Source organism: Micromys minutus, assembly GCF_963924665.1.
Source record: "Micromys minutus genome assembly, chromosome: 12".
Classification (NCBI taxonomy): domain Eukaryota; kingdom Metazoa; phylum Chordata; class Mammalia; order Rodentia; family Muridae; genus Micromys; species Micromys minutus.
In genome coordinates this window covers 52,922,794-52,945,314 of record NC_137981.1, presented here as the reverse complement: position 1 = coordinate 52,945,314, position 22,521 = coordinate 52,922,794, and the positions used below count along the sequence as shown (strand labels likewise).

At 43.8% G+C, this 22,521-nt stretch overlaps 1 protein-coding gene across 1 annotated transcript in view; it reads left to right on the top strand.

Moving 5' to 3' along the window:
- EBF2 (EBF transcription factor 2) overlaps window positions 1-22,521 on the top strand; it is a 195,040-nt gene that overhangs the window by 112,494 nt on the left and 60,025 nt on the right.

Genomic DNA, 22,521 nt, shown 5'->3' with positions numbered 1-22,521 from the left:
AGCAAAATGGTCCCCTTGTAACAGAGGCAAGGAAGGCTGAAATGCAAACAAAAATAAAAGCCATCCATCACTGTTTATTAAGTGCTGCTACTTGAAGGTAAAAGGGATATTGAACTGTTTTTAAATTGGAAAGAATGTAGCAGACAAAATATTGATGGTCATATTACGTGGATGACAAATTTTATTCTTTTGTTCACATTCATCAAAGGAGCTGTTTGGAGTGAATTATCCCCTCTCTGTTCATAAACCAATTTTTCTTCCCTCTTTATTTTTTTTAAGCACACACATTTATTAAGGAACACGGGGCCAGAGGAGACGGTCCTTTCTGGTTCAAGTTGTCCAAACCTTGCTGTGTGAGCCAGAGCTTCCAGTGTCTCTGCATCCAGCTACAAGTCGATCTTGGAGGTGCTGATGTGAAATTTACTAAGGGCTTAAAAGTCGAGGCTGTCTGAGTCTGTTCCCACAATTTAAAGGAAAAGGGGTGGGTCAGGTTTGATTTCATTTTTAGCTGTGGTTTTTCAAGTGGAAGTTCTGAAGCATTTATTTATTTTTCCAAATTTATGGTATGCCCCTCCACTCCGCTGGCCAGTGCTCAGTAAAAACATTCAAGTTTCTGTGGCAAAATGGGCCAAGTGGAGAAAAAGAAAATTGAAAATGTCGGCTCACAATGGGGCGAATTTCAATAGAAATTTAATTTGAAGTTTCGTTTGCTTTCAACTCTATTCAACTTTAAGTCCTTTTTGTTTTTATGAGGTCAGATTAACTTAGACTTGCTTCTTCCAAACCTTACTGGGCATTCCCCGTGTCCCCCTCTTCCCCCTGTTTTTGACAGTCTCTTGTAGCCCTGGCTGGCTTCAAACTTTATATGTCTCTGATATGAACCTTGAACATCTGATCCTTCTCCCTTTATCTGGGATTACTAGCCTATACCACCATGCCCAGTTTACATGGTGTGGGCAAGCGAGTCTGGGGCCTCATGCATGTTGGGTAAAAATGCTACTGAGCATCTCTCTCCTGTGACTGTATCTCTGTCCCTCTCCACCTCCAGCCCTAGCACCAACTCTCTCTGGTTGTTGTGAGGCAGAGCCTCATGTGACCCAAGGTGACCTCCAGTTTGCTCTGCAGCTGAGCTTGGCATTGATTTCCTGACTCACCCATCAGGTCCTCTCTGGTACTGGGATTACAGACATGTGAGGCCAGGCTGGGCAGTCCAGTCTACTCAACTGTCAAGTGACACTGGAGGATGCAAGCCCTATGCTGGATATGCCTAGTTGTATGTTCAGATGTAGGTAGCCTTTGGTGGGGTTGGGGATGAGGTGGCAGGGGATGGTGGAGGGTATCGGGGCAGACAGGGATGGGGGAGTTCAAGGGTGGCAGCACATGTCGCTCCTTCACTTTTGAGTTCTGAGACCCAGGGTCTTCCATCTTCAGAGGTGTGGTTAACCAAAATGGTTCTTTCAGTTCTTCACACTAATATCGCTATTCAACCAAAGCCAAGTTCATTGAGCAGCAGATGAGGCTTGTTTGGGCATAGCTCAGGCATAGAGTGGTTGTCTGCTATCACCCAGAACAGGGCTGTCACCTGAGTCACGTAGCTACTCCCTTCTCAACTAAATATCCAACGTTAGAGGATGCTGGCCAGAGATGATAAGAAGGATTTTAATGCGTCCTTACAAGTCATTGAGACTTGATGGCATATGCATATTACTACTTTCAAACGCACTTCCCCATCTACTGACTTACTTGTTTTTCATAGGCAGATGTTAGCAAGACACTCCAAGAGTCACTGGCACGACTTCCTGAAGACCCCAGAGCCATGAAGTATTGAACTCCAATTTGTGTCTCCCAGAATTATCTATCATACATGACTCAAGCTAGGACAAATGAATGACAGACCAAGTTCCAAGCAAGCAGTGTGGTCCATAATTGCAGAATGGAGGGGAAGATATAATCTAAACAAAACCAAAAGGCCATGTATCCATGTCTCAGTTGACAATATCCCATAATATTCCATCTCTTTACTTTATTGACTACCTCTTTTCTATCTCAGCCACCACGATGCTTACATGCCTGTTTAGCCCTACCTACTTTTCTGTTGCCATAGCAAAATGTCCATGGCTGAGTACTGTATTAAAAGGAGGTTGTTTAGTTTGTACGCTGGGGTGTTGAGTGTGATGCAGGTAACCGCTGGATTCTGGTGAGGACCCCCTTTGGCTATGCCACACTGTAGTAGACAGTAGCAGGAAATCACGTGACAGAGAAGAAACACATAACTAGACAGGAAGCCAGACAATGACCAGGTGGAGCTGCAGGTTGCTCTTTTATGGTAACCTCCTCTGGGCAGAACAAACCAGGGTGTCACAAGAACAACCTCAATCCCTTCCAAGGACATGTAACCCGTGACAAGAGGTTGTCTTTCCAGGCCCTTCCTCATAAAGGTCACGTAACAACCAGCAAATCCCAGAAAGATTCTCCCAAGCCACAGTGAAACTCCAGCCCCTTCACCGCATCCCCACCTTTTTCCCCAGCTCTCCCCTCTCAGCTTCCCCATTTCTTCTCTCATAAGCTGTTTTCTCCAGGATTCCATCCCTTTCCCTGTGTTTGTCTGGATCTGAATAGTTCACAGGAGCCAGAGGGTGGGGGCAGAGTATGTGGAGAGAGCAAAGCTGGGAACTTTACAAGACTGATTTCAAACGCAGGAGAGAAAAGTCTGCCCAGGGCCTGAGAGATGGTTCAGTGGTTACTGCTCTTGCCGAGGGTCTACGTTCAGCTCTGAGCAACCATATCAGCCGGCATACAGCCACCTGTAACTCCAGCTCAAGAGAATGTGAGCACACACACACACACACATACACACACACATACACAGACAGACACACACAAACACACACACAAACTAACTAACTGAATCTAAAAAACAGTACTCGATAGAAAGGAGCAAAGTGCGTATTAAAATAGAGATATTCTTTGCAATGAAAACACTTCAAACTCTTATTAAGTTAATAAGACCCACCAAGTCTCTACTCTTAAAAAGCCCTGGACTCAGTGTGTATTGGAGCATAGAACACTTCCTGATCTACCTGTTTCTGGCCTTGCCTAGCAGTCTTCCTGGAAGGGTAGGACACATTCTTCTTTATCTCTACTCTCCAGCTCCCTTCGGGACATGTCAAGTAGCAGCCAATGAGAACCACTGTATTTTGTTCTCTTTATCAGCTGACCCCACGTACAACAGTAGTCATGAACACCAGACCTCTGTGAGGTTTTCCTCTTTCTTACTGTATGGGTCCATTGTGGACATCTTGGAGGCCCAACAACCAAAGAAACAAAGAAACTAGGGTTCCAGAAACCCACCCTAGCTGTGCTTCATCCTGAAGGCAAACATTTAGTTCTATTGGATTCTGAACAATTTCTTTTTTCCACTGATCAGGGACAACCCATCCCTGGCTTTTTCTCAAAGCTTGCAACAGATGTGTAGGCAAGAGGAGTTTACCCAAGATCTTTAAGTGGAGAACACAGGCAATCATGTGTCCATTTTCAACAACATGGAAATGTGCTCTTGGGTTTTCTTACATCACTGGCGGCCAAGTTTTATTCTGCATAAAGCTTTTCTGGATCCCACCTAGAAAAGCAAGGGGTTTCTCAGAGAAATAAATACATAAAGAAACAAACAACAAACAATGCATCTTGTTACACTGAGCAAGATGGACTTAAAACCTCATACAAACTCTCTCTGCTGGGGCCCAAACAAGGATATTTCAACCCCAAACCAAAGATTCGAGTGTCATAAGGCCAGTGGCAGGAATCACAGAAATGTTGCTGTAGCCCCTCTCTGACTCCTTCTGTGAGCTGGAAAGCCCATGAAGTTAGACGGGCCCAGCAGCTCAGCTTGTTGTCCACCAGAGCAGAAAGGTGCCCGCTGTTTGTATCATGAGGTTTTTTTTTGCGTCTTCACGTTTCCATGGTGATAAGATTATCTCTATAGTAGAGATTTCCAGATGGTCCCTTTATAGACACAGGTCTCTGGAGAAACAGAGCCAATGAGAAATTCCGGGTATTGATGGGATAAGGAATTGGCTTATTGAAGGGTAGGCTGGGGATGAGATTGGCAAGTGTGAAACCTGTGGGACAAGTCAACAGGCTATGAACTCATATAGGAGTTGATGCCACAGTCCCAAAGTAGAACTTCTCCAGTCCACCCAAGTGCTTGCACTCAAGGCCTTTCACTAACAGATGAAACCCCCCCATTTCAGTGATGATGATGTCTGACCTTACTCTCTGGTGGCTACTTATGTTAACCTTAACCACACTTACAAAACACCCTTAGAGAAGAGATGTACTCAGACCTTCAAGGTGACCGGTCTGCTGGGGTTTGGGCTGCCTCAAAGGTGACGGAGAGATGCTGTGTCCTTCTTCCCCCGAGTCCCATGCCCATGACTTTTAAAATGGAAATGAAAGTAAGATCTCTACAGAAATCACTGGGGTATGTCGGGAGAGTTCAGGCTGTTTTGACCCAGACATCAGTTATTATGGGTGAATTTTGAGAAGGTGGACTGTGTGGAGACAGTGGAGTAAAGGGGATGTTACAGATGCAAAGACTCCTGACCAAAGAAAACCCCCAACAACAAAATGCATGAAAGGGGCCTTCCCTTTAGATTTAGTGTGTGTGTGTGTGTGTGTGTGTGTGTGTGTGTGTGTGTGTGTGTGTGTGTGTGTGCCTGTGTGCATGCATGGAGGCCACAGGAGGGTGTGAGGTGTCTTCTGTTACTTTTTGGTCTGTTCCTTTGAGACAGGATTTCTCTCTCTGACTTCTGGGGCTCCCAATGTTTCGGCTAAGCTGGAAGCCAGCAATCCTCTGGCATCCTTCTCTTTGCTCCCTTGCTGGAGTAGTGAGGAGGGCATTTGACTTGTTCTGTGCCTCTAGGATCTGAATTCTGGTCTTCATGATGGTTTACCAAGTACTCTTAACCACTGAGCCATCCTTCCAACCCCCGAAGAAGGGGTAATAGAAAACACGGTGGGTTTATTTTTGACCACCGAGGTAAGGAAACAAACTGATATGCAGCTCAGAGACAGGGGCCCCTTTCCCTCTCCAGGCTGTTTCCTCAGATGTTCGATTGCTACTTGAGTCAAGAGACAGTGAGTGGCATGTCTTTTAGCTGACTTAGAAAGTATCTACAACAACGCTAGGCAGGTGAGAGAACTCATGGGCTGACATCATGTTTCCCAAATACCTGCCCTTTCAACAGTATCTATCATAAGTGAATCGTTCTGTCGGGGGTTTGGGCCACTTCATGGACAGGATGATGACTGTTCACACCTGGCAATGTATATCTGTGACTGAACTGACTATGTATGTGAGAAAACTCCTCAAACCATCTTTGTTGAGAAGTGGAGGAAGATTTGCAATGATATAAATCACCAAGTTAAGAGAGACATTAAAATCAGATAGATAGACAGACAGACAGACAGACAGGCAGACAGACAGATAGATAGAATAGCATGAAAGTGGATAGTGCCTATAAAGAAATTACCAAAGGGGAACTTTCAGGGAATTGACTGATATCTGCTCCTATCAACTGTATCAGGACCATTTATAAGCAGAACCTGGGTGTCTAAACTCTGGAGCAGAGCTAGTCACATTTGATCCTTAAAATATATTGTCATATAGATGTTCCGGCTTTTTAAAAAAGTTTTCATTATCTAGAGATTGGCTGCCTGTTGCTTATGCCCCAAAGAGCTGCTCTGTGTTTTGCGGTAACACACATGTGCATAAACATACCAGCACATACACATATGCATATACACACATGTATTTACAAATGTACACACATGTGCACATATAGCACATAGGCATACACATGTTCACACACATAGTCATGTGTGCATGTGTCTGTGTATCTGGGTGTGCACACACATGTGTATATACATGCACATTCATATACACAGGTACGCACACATTCATAAACACACACACACATGCACATGAACATTCATGTATGGACTCATGTCAAAAGGCTGCTGAAGAAATGTATTCACAGAGCAGAGGCATGACATAATGGTGGGTTGAGGATGACTTGGGAATGGAGCATGGAACACTGACAAATTCTGCAGTCACAGATCTCTTTAGGTATAAAATTTGTCCTGAGTGTACCTTTCCAAAATGGTGAGAGTTAAGAGATGGGGAGATCGATGTCAGAGTTTTCCATATAGGGAACTGTTCTCTGGGGCCTTGGTGAAAACGGCACCAACACTCTGAGCTATAGGGCCCCATCCAATCCTATAATCGGAACACTGGGAACATGATGGGGTTACAGGACTGTGGCAGGGCTGGAGGAACAGGGCAGCCCAAAAGTGAGATCGGGCCTCCAAGGCCCAAACAGGTGTTTCCAAAACATTCTAAAAGAGGTCTGGGAAATTCCGGGCTCTGTACTGTAGAACAGGCCCCTTGTTTCCCGAGCGTCTGGTGTGGTTGGGAGTCCCGGCGGGCACAATTGTACTTAATGCCGGTTGTTTAAGCGTCACCTTGCAGCTCTGATATTCAGCGTGTGCGTGTTGGAGGCACGGAACAGCTAGACCTATAACATTCTGTGCCAAGTCGTATGCTGCAAGAGTCAGAATTCAGGCTCAAACGTCTGCTTATGGAACCAGAGGATTTGGGGATTAGTTATGCTCAGGAAAACTGTTTGGCCCTGTTTTCTTTGCGAACAAAGCAATCTGCATTGCTTCATTTAATCTAGCATATATCTGGCAATTATTGACGTTAAATTGATTTAGTGTTTTGAGCGATGTTTCAGACTCCAAACACGGAACTCCCATTTATTTTACAGCTGAATATAGAACACGGCTTCCTGCCTGATGTAATCAGCTTTGTGTTTAACCCCTAAAGTGTAAGCATTGATCCCTCCTCAACTTGCCACTTAATTACTCTCCGCTGTGTTCCCCTCCTGTGTAATTTATTCTTTGGAAATAAACAGAGCCCTTTAGGTGGAGGGTCACCTGTCTAAGCTCCAGGGAGAGGATCGCTTTGACTGAGCAGAGAGACAATTCTCCAAGTGTGGCGTGGCTATTTACTGTGAAGCTAAAGCCGTGCGACGAACATTAACAGCATCTGCTATTTCACCAGAAAGTCCTGTTAAAGGTGTTTTAAGTCTTCCCCCAAAGCTCCCAAGTAATTCTCGTAGCATCTCTTGGAGGTATTATCCAATTTTACAGGGAAGACATGGGAGGAAACGCATGAGGAGCAGAGAAGTGAAAGGATTTTTGAGACTGGACATAGTAATTGGACACCATCCCTTTACTTTTAATCTTTATCCTGTAGGTCACGCTGTCACCTCATTATGCTGTCTGTACATAGCATGGCGGCAGGGGAGATTAACTTCCTGTGCCATGCAGGTGACACGTGTGCCACTTTGCATTTTCAATGACTCATCTCCTTAGGGAAGAAAACATAAACATTGGGTTCCAACGAAGATAGTAGCGTTCGGGGCAAAATTAATCTGCTAGCGACATCGGCGTTAAAATGTTATGGATATAGGGCTGAGTGATGGCTCAGACATCCAACTTCTAGTCACACAGGCATGAGGACTGTTTAGAGTCCAGTACTTATTTAAGAAGTGTCCTGTAATCCCAGAGCCGGAGAAGTCGAGACTGGAGGATTATGGGTGCTTATTGGCCAGCCAGTCTAGCCAGCTCCAGATTCAGTGAGAGCTTGTCTCAAAACATAAGGTGAAAGCACAACACACACACACACACACTATAATACAAAAGTCTAGCCTAAGGTTTTTTTTTTGCTAAAGCAGCTTACTCTATCACAGACTTGGCCAGGCAAAAGTCAGAATATATTACTAATAGAATTATAGACGTAAGAACCGTAACACACAGTGGAAGATGATGGCCCAGGCCTCCCTGGATCACCCAGTAAAATTACCATTATTGTTGATACAGAGTCTTGCTGTAAAGCAAAGCCTAGCATCAAACTTTTATCATCCTCCTGCCTCAGCTTCCTGAGTGCTAAGATTACTGGCAAGTGCCATCTGTCATGCTGGCCTTTCCAATTTCCTGATCAAACTTGCTTTTTAAAAGGACCCCTGTCTCCTTGCTTTACCTCAGGACACAGCTAAAAAACAAAGCAAAATAAAACAAAAAAGCCCCAAAACAACACCCCTCATTTTTTGATGAGTTTAGTATCTATATATACCGAAGCTCATGTGTTACTGGGGAATGGTAAAATTTGTAAACAGTTTTCAAGATCTGGAGACATGGGCTAGGCATTTGTTTAGTGTGACTGTCTTTGTGTGTCGTGGATGATGTGTGCAATCGGTGTGTAAATACATGGGCACACGTGGGTCTGCCCAGAAGAGGATGGTTTCTCTCTTCCTCTCTTGCTCTCTGCCTTATTCTCTTGAGACAGAGCCTCCCGCCGAAGTAGGAGCTCACAGTTTCTGTTAGGATGGCTGCCAGCAAGCTCCCAGGGTCTGCCTGTCTCAACACCCCAGGGCTGAGCCCTGATTTTCACAAGGGTGGTAGGGATTTGAATGCAGCGCCTTCTAAGCAGGAGCTCAGCTGGTGTTCTTGTCCACTGACCTGTCCTCGCCACTCTCAGGTGGCTTTCCTTATGCCCACCCTAGCATGATGAGGACTCGGTTTACAAGGAGAACAAAAGCCCGAGTGTTCCAATCTATCTGATCTCAAGGCTGCTTCCTCCAGAAGGAATGGTGGATTTAGAGCAGCCAATACATTCTGACTCATGCATGGGGCAAGATGACTTCCTTGTCATGGTGTTGGGCCAGAGCCATTACTAGGAGTGGTTGTTAAGACAGTGAGTGTAGGGAGGGCCCAATGTCAGGTCCCTGGTGTCCCGAGTCAGCAGAGGACACTGGTTGAGAGTGTCGTTTCTCCCCACATGGCCTGGCTGGATCTTGTGTTTCTTCCCGAGGGAGTGGTGGCTTCTGTTTCCCATGGTTCCAGGCCTGACTTGCTGCTCCTTGAGAAAGCAGAGCCAGCCCTGTGGCCTCTAGTGAAGGGCTGGGATGTTTCACTTCCAGGTCTGCTGCTGACTCCCTAAGGGAAGGGTTCTGTTTGCTTGTTTTTGTTTTTAATTTACCACATCAGGAGAAGGCACAGAACTGTCCTCAGACTCCAGGGCTCAGAATGCTCCTGTGGATCAAAGGAGCTCTCCACTTTCGCAGACCAATGCCTATGAGATAAGTTGATCTTACAGCCCGACCCACTCATACTGTGTGTGTGCTTATGATACTGGCTGTTGATTTGAAGACATCAAGCTAGCTAGTTAAGTGCTCTACCGCCGAGCTACATACTCAGCCCACTTTCTGTATCAATTATAAATTCTGTCATTTATTTCATTCTTTTTCTCACTTCAGAAACGTTGAGATGATTCTTTTGGTCCATGGGCATTTTTTAAAGACTTGTGCATGTGCATATATACATCCCTGTGCATGTGCATATATACATCCCTGGAGACCAGATGAGAGTGTTGTGAACTGCCTGAGGCTGGTATTGGGAACTGAACCCAGCGCCTCTGCAAGAACAGCAAGTGCTCTATTCACTGAGCCATCTCTGGTCCCATAGGAACTTTGCCAGTGGCACCTAGGAGTATGAAAATCTCAGCTGAGTTTTGAGCAATAGTTGTGACTCTTATTTTTTGTTTAACTGTCTTTCACAGTGCATGCGTGCATGGGAGGTAGTCCAGATACTGCCTTAGAACCCTGGCTGCTCAGGTTCATGTCGGCTTTGATTTCCTCATGGGACTTTTTGTCTGAGCTTCAGTTTTTAGAAGAGAAAATGAAAGAAGCAACTCTAGTTATCCACTTTCCCCAGAAATAAAAATGAATTATTGGTGGTTTCTGCAAGACAATCGCTACCAGTACAATATTACAAATCATAGGAAACTATGAAATATACATGTGTTCATACACACACATATTTGCATACATACATATACACATACACACTACATACTTATACACACATATACATACATACATATACACATACATACATATACACATACATACACACATGCATATATATACACATACACACATACATACATATACACACATGCATGCATATACTCATACATACATATACACATACATGCATACACACATAATCACATACATATACATACATACATGCATACATACATAGACACATACACACATACATGTGCACTATGCACACATGCTAGAGATAAAGCTTAACCGGCAGAGTGCTTACTCAGCATTCAGGAAGCCTGATCATTGTGGTGTATGCCTGTGATTTTAGCATGTGGGAGGTACAAGTAGGTAGATCAGAAGTTCAAGGTCATCCTCAACCTTGGCTATACTGCACACACACACATGCACACACACACACACACACACACACACACACACACACACACACAAACACGAGACAGGGGAAGAGACAACTAAGAACCAAGTGTGTCAACACAGTATGAAAGTGTCACAGTGAGACCCAATACTTTGTGTGCTTACCGAAGACCATTTTAAAAACAAAGAGTAGGCCAGGGAAAACACTCTCAGGGCATGTCAAAGAAGTTCCTGGCTTTGGTACGAAGGTCTGGAAGCCTTCCCGAAGCTGGTAATTCCTGCCGAGTGAATAGAGGTTCTGAGCGCCAGCAAAGTTTGTTCAACAAATTGGAAAATAAATGTACGATTCCTCTAATCTCCTGCAGGCTGAGGGGCTGGGGTCCCATTAGACTAGATATGACCATGGAGCCCTAAGCTCACATGTCTCTAGGATATTATTAGCCATATCCGAATGCTTTCCTATCAAACCCTTGACCTGATTTTTGCTCCAGTTTCCCTTTTATATTATCTAGATTTAGTTCTTCTTTAAAAAAAAAAGGAGTTAAAAATTTTTAATGAAATCCAGTTACCTCTAAGTAATAGAAAAATCTGTTTTGCTAAGAGAGCCGCAGAATATTGAAATACCCGGTCTGGTGTTTTTATGTGGTTGGCAAATGCAGTCTGAAGGTGACTAAATGTGATACCCAACCTAGTGTTAATGGCCAATGATAATTCCGTACGTACCACCTGCTACCTGTCAGGGCGCATGTTCTCTCTCTTTTCCCTTTTTCGGCTTGAAGGTGACACTGACTGTGGATGTGTCTCTATGGCTGGAGGTGAGGCCTGCTGTCATATTTGTCTGATGAACTGACAAGGCTGTCGTCATTTAAAACCTCACTACCTCATCCCCGAGTGTGCGAACTGGGGGAAGCCGGGGCGGGGGATGCGTGTTCCTGAAAGGAAACCCTCCTGGTAAAAATTAAAATTAGAGAAGTTCCTTGGGAACTTCTTTTAGGGGAGGCCACGTTAGCCTTAACTAACCATTTTACGGCTACGCTTTTCAAAGGTGCACGGTTTGGGTTTTTCCTCCTCTCTAATACTTACCCAGGAATGACAGAGCTAACTCCATGGTCAAGACGGCTCCCTCTCAGAGGGATCTACTCTCTTCCATGACTATATAATTTTAAGATCTACTGGGTATAGATGAAGGAAAAAAAAATCTCTAAACAAAGCCTCTTGCCGATTCATAGATAGGACTTGAACTCTGTAAGACTTTTCAACTCTCAGGTCTGCCCCCCAAGAAATCCAGGGACTGGTGAGGCCAGTACTTCATGGAGGAAGCCTGGGGGCTCTCCATTCTATCCTTTGAGTTTAACCGCAAGCACCTCTCTGTTTCAAAAACAAACAAAACAAAACCAGACACACTCCTAGTCTGAAGTTGTAGACTGAACAGTTTTTCAGAAATGACATACCAGACAGTTCACGGAAAGCCCTACCCACCCAGATGAGTTTTCAGGAATCTTTTTTTTTCGTTTTCTTTTCTTTTCTTTTCTTTTAAAGGAATACTTTTTGTCTTAAACCAGTATTGCTTCCAGGGAGCAACTAATGGTGGCACATTCCTTGTTACCCTCCCCGCCCTCACTGCCACACCTTTGTTTCAGTTTTAGGAACATTTTTATGAATCATTTAATCTAATTGAGCAGGACTGACCAGGAGGGCTTCTCGGCAATAGGGACCCTTAGATCACAAGGATTGTTACAGCTTTTCCCAAGTGCTCCCAAAAGATATATCTTTGCACCCGAGTTAGTTGTTAAAGAGCCCCGGGAGGTAGCTGACAGAACCTCTTTCTCCAGACAGAGCAGAGGAGGCCCCTGGTGTAAATGGCCTTACTGTCCTAAAAAAATGGCCCTGGCATCCATTTCTGGCTCTGGCCAAGAGGAGGACCAGCGACTCATTTTCTGTCCTTTCTTCTCGACTCATGCGCTTAATCCATCTCTTAGTCTTGGTTATTGTGGGTTCTCGGTAGAAGGAGGGTTGTTTACTATGCCAGTGGGTCTGGGAAGGTTGTTGCCCATCTTGTAGTTGTTGTCAATAAGCCTGTTGAGACTTCACTATTTACAAATAAAATAAAATAACCACAGGGACAGAAAACCAGGCACGTTTCAGGCTGCACAAGTGCATCGGTTGTCAGAGTGCTGTTCTAGCAGGAAGCTCTAGAATCGTCCCGGGCACTGACCGAGTCAGGGGCAGGGCCAGCTTCTTTCTATGACTTCTTTACCACAGTTCCTCATGTTGATGTGACCCCGACCCCCATAATGTCATTTTCATTGATACTTCATAACTATACGTTTGCTACTGTAATGAATTACAATATAAATATCTGTGTTTTCCGATGGGTGCTTCAGGCTGGGCAGTCCTTAGGTTTCAGGTCACACTATATCACTGTGAAAGGCTGACATTCCATATTCTCCACAGTTTTCTTTTCTTCTGAAACTTTCTTAACCTCCAGTGGGTTCCCCAGACTGTCTCTCCAGTCTTTTCTCAAATTGCCTGATCACTGGTCCAGCCTGCCTCGGCCTTCCACATGCCCCCCTTTAAACACTTTTTCTTAGCCTTGAGCTCTCCTGAGCCTGGCTTCTGTGGGATCAGGGTACCAAGATGAAGTTTCCCGAGTTGTCATAAAACTCTACACTTTTACATCTCCAAGTGCCCAGATGCCTAGTTTGAATTTTCTTTTCTAGACTGGTAGTTTGGGATTTTTTTCTTTTCTAGACTCGACTCTCCTGCATTGAAGAGGGACCCTTCATTGTAATCATCACCAAATGGATACAGTACTAATGGAACTTAATTGTTTCCACTAGACAGATCTCGGGTGGTTTTGGCAGCCAAAATGAAAATGATTCCAAATACCATCAAAGAGGCTTCTAAGCCCCCAGCACGCACAGAGTGTTTTGATATACAGTACAGTGTTAATAGCATTATCTCATCTAATACAACATACGGTTACTTTAATCCTCTTCCGCCTCTCTGATCTTGGAAGATCCTACGGATAGACGGCAAAGAATAAAACACTATATACAAGGAGACAAAGGGAGGCTTAGTCCCCATCCTCTGGATGTGATTTTTTTTGATTGTTTGAGTGCTGGCTTCAAATACATACCATTATCAATACTGACTTCTGCATCTTCCATGCTAGTTTGAGTTTGTATTCGACATCAAACATACCTTTTCACACATGTTCTTTCCAGATTTTTTTTAACACTTACTTAGCAGTTTATAGAAGGAAGTGAATGATCTCCTCAAGCTGCTTACAAATTAAAAAAAAATCTGTGCTTATTAATTATGCAGGATTAGTCTAATTATAATTCAGCAAATTAATTAGCGACAGAAGGTGTTCTGAAACATTGGAGTACATTTGCATGTTAAATGGAGAGGCTAGTCTGTAATATATGTAAATTTATGCATGGCTTCATAGTTTAATTTAAAAATTTGCAGCTGCATATGGTATGGGAGCAGGTGAAAAGTCAGTTTTAGTTTAATGATGCTAACAAACATTGGATGGTGTCCTGTCTTAGCAAGAGAATGCACTCGTACCTGCTAATCTCTGAATCTGTCAGATGAGTCTAATGTTACTGACACGCTCAAGGTCACTAGTGAGTGCACGCGTAGGTGCAATAGGTATAAACCAAAGCAGGGAGAGTGGTGCTAGTAGACACGTACATACTCCACTTTTCTCCTCACTTTCTCCGGTAGTACATGTTTACCCGGCGACTTTGGCTTAAGACGAGGTACATTCCAGTCTGCTGAAATAGGGCTAGTTTTTTTTTTTTCTTTTCTTTTCTTTTCTTTTCTTTTTTGTCTCCCTGGTATCAAATCTGGCAGGTGTAAAATAGTTGTCCAACCTTGATTCCCTTTCCAAATATTCACATTTGCACTTCATTTCAATTTCCTGGAGTCGTGGGAAAGTTATTACTGAGTTATGAATTAATGGTAGGATAGAGAATTCTACACACTGGCCTCAACCATCTGGCAAAACAGTAAAAACCAGTGGACCCGGCAGCAGCAAAGGGCTCCTGGGGTAATCGGTGTTCACTGCTCAGCCTCGCATAGATGAGTTTAGCTGGGAGGGCAGAGAACCAGAGGGGAAGGGGAGGGGAGGCCTGGATTGACAGGGACTGGGGCCCATTAAGCCGATGACTGCCTAATAACTTCATTTCTCTCCTTCATCCAAGGAGTCATTGTGGTAGAACGAAAATAGATTTGTATCCTTACTCTGAAGTCTCAGTGATTTTGTGGGCACGTGTGTGTGTGTGTGTGTGTGTGTGTGTGTGTGTGTGTGTGTGTGTGTAGCAAGTGTGTAGTTGATTTGGTTTTACTGGGTTCTTTTTCCTTTCGGTGATGAGAAAAGAAAGAAAGGGATGGGGAAAAGAAAGAAGACCTGGTTTGGAAGTTAAAGAAAGATTGGGGTATGGCTCAGTGGTGGAATTTTTGCATAGCAATCACAAGATCCAGGGTTCGATTCCTGGCACTGGAATTTAAAAACTAAATAAAGATAAAGGAAAAGACAGATTTAAGTATGTTGCCAGGATACCCCAGAGACACTTCCAGTGACAATTAAAATGACAAACTCGTTCTTAAGGTCGGCTTCCCTTCCCATTCAAACCCAAAGAGCCCTGTAATCAATTTCATTAATGGTGTCGGATTTTTGATCCAAGTGCAAAACCAGAGGCTTTTCCTGAGAGGCGTGCTCTCCCATGGTGCCGAAGAATGGGAATTTAGGGGAACGAGAGTGGATATAGATGCCCATGTAGAAGCCTGGTCTTGAGCAACCGAAGTGTGTCGTCACTGGTCAGGATTAGGAGGGGAGTGGGTAGAGGTGAAAATCCTGCTTTTGCAGCTTCATGGCTTTGTGCAGTCAATAGTTTGCCACTGGGGCTCTGGGAGGCCCTTCAGAAGGCACCGGGAGATGGCTTTGGAATAAAGTCAATCGATACGGGAGTCAGATTTACAGACTGGGGGAAGACCTGCCTCCTGGTGCCTAAATGACTCCAACAGATCCTACCCGGGAGGCACCATGTTGAGGAGCAGAGATCCACTGCCAAACTGAACCGTCTCTTCCAGGAGCTTGTCACAGACATACACAAGGAACGGAAAGTGGTTCTGAGGGTCTGTTGCCAGCGAGGGGCTGTGTGCATGCTCTGATTACTGACCAGATCCATTGCAGTGTGGAGGACCCCTACCAGCCACCTTTTGCTGTTTGTCCCCTGTCATCTTGTTGGACTGGATGAATTGGGTTTGTCGTTCCTTCTAATGTGTCCCCCAACAGTTAAGGGAAGTTCAAGCGGAGAATCGATATGAGTAGTAGAGGGACATTCTGTCCTGAGAGAACCAAATCTAACTTTGAGGCAACTCTCCGTGGAAAGAACCATGTGTGCGAGCACATGCATGTGATCTGAACATGCTTTGACGCAGGTGTATAATCCTAGTGTGTGCTGGTGCAAGCCTGTGTTGCTAGTGTTGAGGAGGTGGTATGAAGAGGATGCCTAGGCCCCACAGCCAGCCACGCCTAAGTGGAGACCACCGTGTCCAGGAGAAACCCTGCTTCCAAAAGCAAGATAGAAATTGATGGAAGAAAACATTGTCATTGACCTCTGGCCCTTACATACATGAAAATGCATCTGTTCCCCTGTTCCCGTGCATGTACATACATATGTTCTCCCACAAATATCACAGGAGTGGAAGGTTCCAATACAGAGGAATGGGATAGAAAGGTACCTAGCAAAGGACTCCACCTCACTGCATGCTAGGAACTTACCCAGATGTTTTCTATGGATAAGGACAATCCCTTAAAAAAAATCTCTACCATTGAAGAGCATCCTTTCTCTTAATTACTTAAAACTCAAGTTTAATATTTTCTAAGATCGCAGTCAGCTTTCCATGTGCCACTGATTTCTGCTTTCTTCCTCCGAGAAGTTTGGAGAACAAACAGTCTGAATCTTCCCCATTTGATTGACCAACTTGCCGAGTTTTCTCTAGGGCCCTGCAGCTCTTGGGGCCATGCTTACCTAGCCTATTTGAATTCTTAAGATGTCTTCTAAGTGTCTTATAGAGTTCCTGTTTACTTCCACACACTCCAATGTCATCACTGGGGTTCCAGAGCTTTCTAGACCCCAATAGAAACAATAAACGCCTTTTGTTTATGTGCTTGTTTGGTTTTGCAAAGAGCGGGAGTGACTCCACACTCTTTCCAGAAGAAACCGACATGACGGGCCCAACGGAGGCCTGTGGGGCGCATGTCCCAAAAGCAGAGAGCCACTTGGCAGTGTGTTGAGAGCTGGAACAGTTCCCCATGGAGTAACAATTTGCTAAGAGTCAGAGAGACTTGGAGCTTGGCTCCCTACCCTCTCTCCACAGATGAATGTTTTCACCGTGGGTGATTAATCTGGTGACCTTAGAGATGTTCTGAGCTTCTCTATAGAACCAGGACATTACTGTGCCTACTCCATGTTGCAAGGGCTTAGTGAAACCACACATGGCAAGTGATGTAACAGTGGCCAAGAATATAAGCCATTGTTATTACTGTCAGCATAGACTTTGAGTCAAGAGGACCTAGGGAGGTTGATAGGAGTTGGAAGCGAGAAACATTGTCATGGCATGCACCTTTAATCAGCACACGGGAAACTCAGGCAGGTAGATCTCTGTGAATTCGAGGCCAGCCTGATCTACATAGTAAGTTCCAAGCTATCCAGAGATATGCAGTGATACCTAGTCTCAAAAACCTTTAAACTTCAATTCCCAGTAGCCTTCTTACTGAAATAATCCAGGTAAATTCATGTGAATGATAATACATTTATTCTTTAAGAATGTCTGAGAAGAACCGTGATAGATCTCTCTGCTTATGTATCATGTTTATACTTTAATTTTTTTTTCCTTTTTAAATGAAATGGAGAAGATAGAACATCAGCTTACAAAAAATGTCTGCAACCATCCCTCGTCTTCCCTAAGCATCTTACCATCCAGGATACTGGAATTATCAGATGGTCACTCAAGCCAGACAGTCAGAACTTACCATCCACCCTGCCCATGAATCTTGTTGGGCTTTCTTGCGAGCTATTTCAATCATCCTTAAGCAGACCTGAAACACCAACCTCTCCCATGCTACCCCCACAGCTTATTTCTGGGGGTGACAAGAGACCATTGGGAGCTGGGCCATTCGGTCTGTCCTGACAGCTGTTAGAGTCCTCACAGGATCCTTAAAGCTTTGGGGTGCTGGGATCAGACTTTTCAAGGTTACTTTATCTTCGGGCTAAGGCTGGGCCTTCTGCATCTTGAATTTGGAGTCTTTTGGAGGCATTTACTGATAAATTGATTGATTGATGATTGATTGATTGAAGGCACAACACTTTTTTAAATGCTGGAAGGCCCAGAAAAGGCACTAAAGATATAGATTTTGGTGTTTGTCACTATCACAAGGGAAAGCAAACCCCATGGAGGCTTTCTTAGCACTTAAAGCAGGGTCCATGTATTCATCCAGCATAGCTTCTCACCTTGGTACCAGAGACTAGATCTCTTGAAGGATGAGACTATATGGAACAATCCCAGGAGAAGAGAGGATCCATCCATTGCTTTTCCTTGGCACCCTGTCATCCAGTGTGGACATCCATACTTTTAGTAGCTGAAATGCTTTGAGAGCATTTGAGGGAAAGGGGCTGTTGCCTTTTATTGAATCACACATATGCAACGAAAGCTAAATGTATTTTATTTTGCTGGGCTTTTTGAAAAGATTTGATAATCCAGATAAAAGGCATCTTCCTCAAAAATCAGTGGATACCTGCCTTTATGTACCCACATGGTCTATGAGAATACAATAACCAGGCATTTGACCCAGCTTAGAGAATCTGCCTGCTTTGTGGCTATTGAGAAGATACAGCATCATTGCTCTTAGCCTTTTGAGCATGTGTGGGGTCATCTTGTCCATGGCATACGAGACATAGGTATGTCATGACAGACTCTCTTTCTAGAACATAAGAAGTTAGACTTTCTTCTTTGAAGGGAGTCAAGAGTGAAGCTTCAAAGGGGGTCACTCTACATGGAGCAACACTCTTTGGAATGGCAACTGTTACTAGTGCACATCTCTACAGTGTGCACAGCTGTCTATGGCCTTCCTTCAGTCGTCTACGGTGGGCGACTGACAAGGTTTTGCATTAGAAAATTTAAAGAAAGAATTTAGATATTAGATTTTAACATTGGAGGTATACTGAACAATCTCTTTCATAAACCCTAAGAGGCAGGATGCTGCCTGTGATCCTCAAATATAAGCTCAGAGTCCTATAGTCTGAAAAGGACACGCAATTGTCCTTTCTGAGATCTTGTGGTACATCTGCCTCAACCATGGGGCATTAGCTTTGACCTCTATTGCACATTTAGTTTGAAATTCAATTTCTATTCAGGATGGGTCAGGACAAGTCTAAGCCATCCGAGAATCTCCTTGTGTTCTTAAACAATGCAGAAGAATTCCAATATTTCAGAGACTGGAAAGGAAAAGACATATTTCTTTGACTACCATGTAATAAGCTTTGATCTTATTTGGACTCACATCTAGATATTTCTAGAGTCACTTGAGACTCTGGAGCAAGCACATTCTGAGTAGTTTGGTTGTCTGCTTCCCAAGGCCAAGACCTTTGTCACTATGTAACCTTTCATGGCATCTAGGACACACTTAAAACACATTAATCAAATGAGACAAGAAATAGAACCAGGAGAGGTTTTCAAAGTCAAGGGTGTTTTTCTTGGTGACATCTTTGGTCCAATGTTTTCTTCTTGGATATAATGCACCTTCTTGGGAGGGTGCCTGATTTTTTCTTCCCCATTAACCTGTCCATTTATTTATTCCCCCTACCCCCCTTATTTAGAGGACCTTCTAGAGAGACAAACTTAGCGGCTTTATTGAGATGTAATTTGTCTATCATGATGCCTTTGAAATGGGTACTTGAGTGTTTTAAGTATATGGTGATGGTGTCACCTTGGTGTAAGGAACAGAGAGCACCAGATGGCGCTGGTTGCCAGAGAAGAACCAGGTTCCAATTTTAGGTCCACACTGATCCCTTACAGTTTTCTCAACTACCTGAGGCCTTCAGTTTCCGTGACTTATGAGAGAACTCTCCTCTGAGAGAGCTGTTCTGAGACTTCAAATGAGGCTCTGTCACCCACAACAATACAGTATCTCTTCTTCTATAGCGTCACTTTTTCAGGTTTCAGTTACCCATGGTCAACTGTGGCCCAAGAAACATGAAATGGAAAATTCCAGCCATGAACAACTCATGGATTTTAAATTTCACTATAGCACAGTGGACTTTAATGACTATCGTATTTCTTTTCTTTTGTCATCAGAGGGTTCTTATCCCAGAGTAGCTCTTTCTGGAAGGTTCTCACTTCTGCCCTTTATTGAATTTTCCCTATCATAGAACATAGATGTTGCAATGAACTCCAGAATAATCCAGTTAAACATTTCCTGTGACAGTCAGAGAAAGTAACTCTCTGCCTACAGAAGGGATTTGGTCACAAGGTCAAGGCTAGCTCAATTCCTCCACGTATTTGTTAGAGTGGAGTAAACCCTTTTGGGACATGGCACTGCCTCAGTGGTCTATTGAATGCCAGGCTCTGGAGTTCAGTCATTGACCCCACATTTCCATACCTTTCTCCAAAGGCAAGGCTACCCCTGCTGCTGTTTGGGTTTACTTGTTAGGAATGGAGTCAGAAGGCTGGCTAACTGCAGCTAAGTGCTTATAACATTCTTGAAGTCACTGTTGTTTAGAAAAAGTGGAAACCACTCCCATTCTGAGGAGAACCAGCACATTTGGTCTGAATCTTGGAGGGTTTTTTTTTGGGAGGGGTTCTGTTTCTGAATAGAGGGGGATGACATTCTCCAGGCACCTCTGGGTTTGGAGGGATCAGGACTCAGGGGATTCTGAGAGCATCTGTTCTGTGCAAGTTACTCTGTGCCTAATAGATGATATGGGTCACGAAGAGTTTTGCACCAAGCAGTTGGAAAAAAGTGTGTGTGTGTGTGTGTGTGTGTACATCTGTGTGTGCATGTGTTGTGTGTGTATATATTTGTGTGTATACACGTGTGTGTGTACATGTAGTGTGTATGTATTTATCTCTGTATTCGTGTGTTGTATATGTGTGTGAGCATGTGGTGTGTGTGTGTGTGTATGCATGCATGTGGTGTGTGTGTGTATGGCAGAAGACATCAGTCAAATATTGGGAGAAGATTTGACAATGTTTGTAAGCCTTAGAATTTCTTTTAATTAATTTTTAAATTCACATATAAAAACATCCGCAGCAGCACTTTCAGTGTCATCCATTTAGCAGTTATATATTTAATAGTGTAGTATCCCACCACCCCCACTCCTCTTTCCCTCCGATTCCTTCCCCTTTGTGAGCCAAATGCTCTACCCTCGGTACGCAGGGTCTGCTGTATAGGTTACACACAGCCCTCAGACAAGCAAGAGGATCAAAACTGGGTGTTTTCCATCCGCAGAACTGTTTAGGGTTCTAATTTAAAGTGAATAAAGCCTTTCTTTCAGCAGGCTGAGTGTCCCCCTATATCAACTGGATTTTATGTAAACATTTATCTCTTTGACTTTTCCACCTACCACACCATTCCCATAATAATGGCTCAGAGAACATTAATGCTTTCACCAGATCCTGTTTTTGGAACAGGAGTGGGGGAGGAGAGGGAAGTGCACACAGGGCACGCAGAACACATTATCTGGGGCCCAGTTGTTGAAAAGCAAAACTTCAAACACCAAGGAGCAACCGAGAAGATGCACTCAGCCTGGCTTTGACATGGGGAGCGATGTGCGCGACCTCTGACAGGTGTGTGCTGGGGAGCAGCCGTGGTATGGGGTGGCTGTGGGGGTCTTGTTTGGAAAGAGGCTTCTGTGAGCAAGCAGGATTGTAGTAGATCCTTGGAGCAGCGCTGAGGGTTTGTAAGTGGTCATGGCTGATGAATACAGACACATTTCTCCACCCAGAACAAAAATGCTTTCTTTCTTTTAGTCTTGACTTAAACAAAAGCCTCTCTCCTTTCTAAGCCCACCCAAGTTAGCCCAGGCAGACATTCCCCGCACTCTTGAAAGCCGTAGCAGGTTGTAAGCGTTCTCTCCTGGGCACAGCACCGAGCTGATTTCTTTGCCTGGTTCTTCTGGAGAATTTTGATCAACGCCCCCACACCACTATGACACGGAGAGCCATGGCTGACCTCCCACATACTCCATACAAGATAGCCCCAGAGACGAGCCCAAACCAGATGTTAAATCATGGAAAAAAAATGTGGCCGTCATTTCCAAATTTGTACCCAACCTTATTCATAGATAGGGTTGGGAGAGTGTTGTCCAATGTTTTTTTTTTTTTTTTTTTTTTTTTTTAGCAAAGATTAAGAGTCTCAGAGACAAGATAGATCAATTCTTCCCCCTCCGTTTGCTACCTTACTGGTATCTTCTCATTGGTTTATTTTCTTTAGTGAAACATACAGTTAATTGGAGTGCTTTCAAATTCTTTTGTGTGTGTTTTTTTAAAAAAAAAAAAAAAAACAAAAAACAAAAAATAAACAGAAGGTCATGTCAAGAGCCTCTCACCAACCCAGGGTTTTAAAATAGAATTTTCCTAAGACTGGTTCATTTCTACTTATTTTTATTGGTAAATCCTGAGGAAAATGTATATCTTTTCCTTTAAAGTTCTAATTCAAGGCGTAGATGCGAGAGTTCTGAAGGGACCTTGGGACTGCGGTAAAATTTCGTTGTCATAGTAACAGAAAGGGAAATAGGCCTAGCTCACCTGGGACTTCAGCACTGCAAAAGCTGGATTCCTTTTTTTTTTTTTTTAAAGGACTCTGCAAGTGAAATAAATGAAAAACTTATTTATTTTGAAACAAAAAGAAAATTTAAAACAGGAATGAAGCACATTGCCTCAAAGGTTCTTTTTGCCATATTTCTCGATTCCTGCAACTGTGTGACTCGGGATGCCCAGCTTTGCAATGACACGGATCATTTAATGGAATATGGGCTTCAAAAAAGAAAAATCATGTCTTACAAACAATAACCACAGATCGTGATTTGTGTTTGTCTGGATTGTCTCTAGAGGGACTGAGAGGTCGTTCCTATTTGCTATTAATCACGAATGCCTGGGGTGTCCTGGCCCGGTG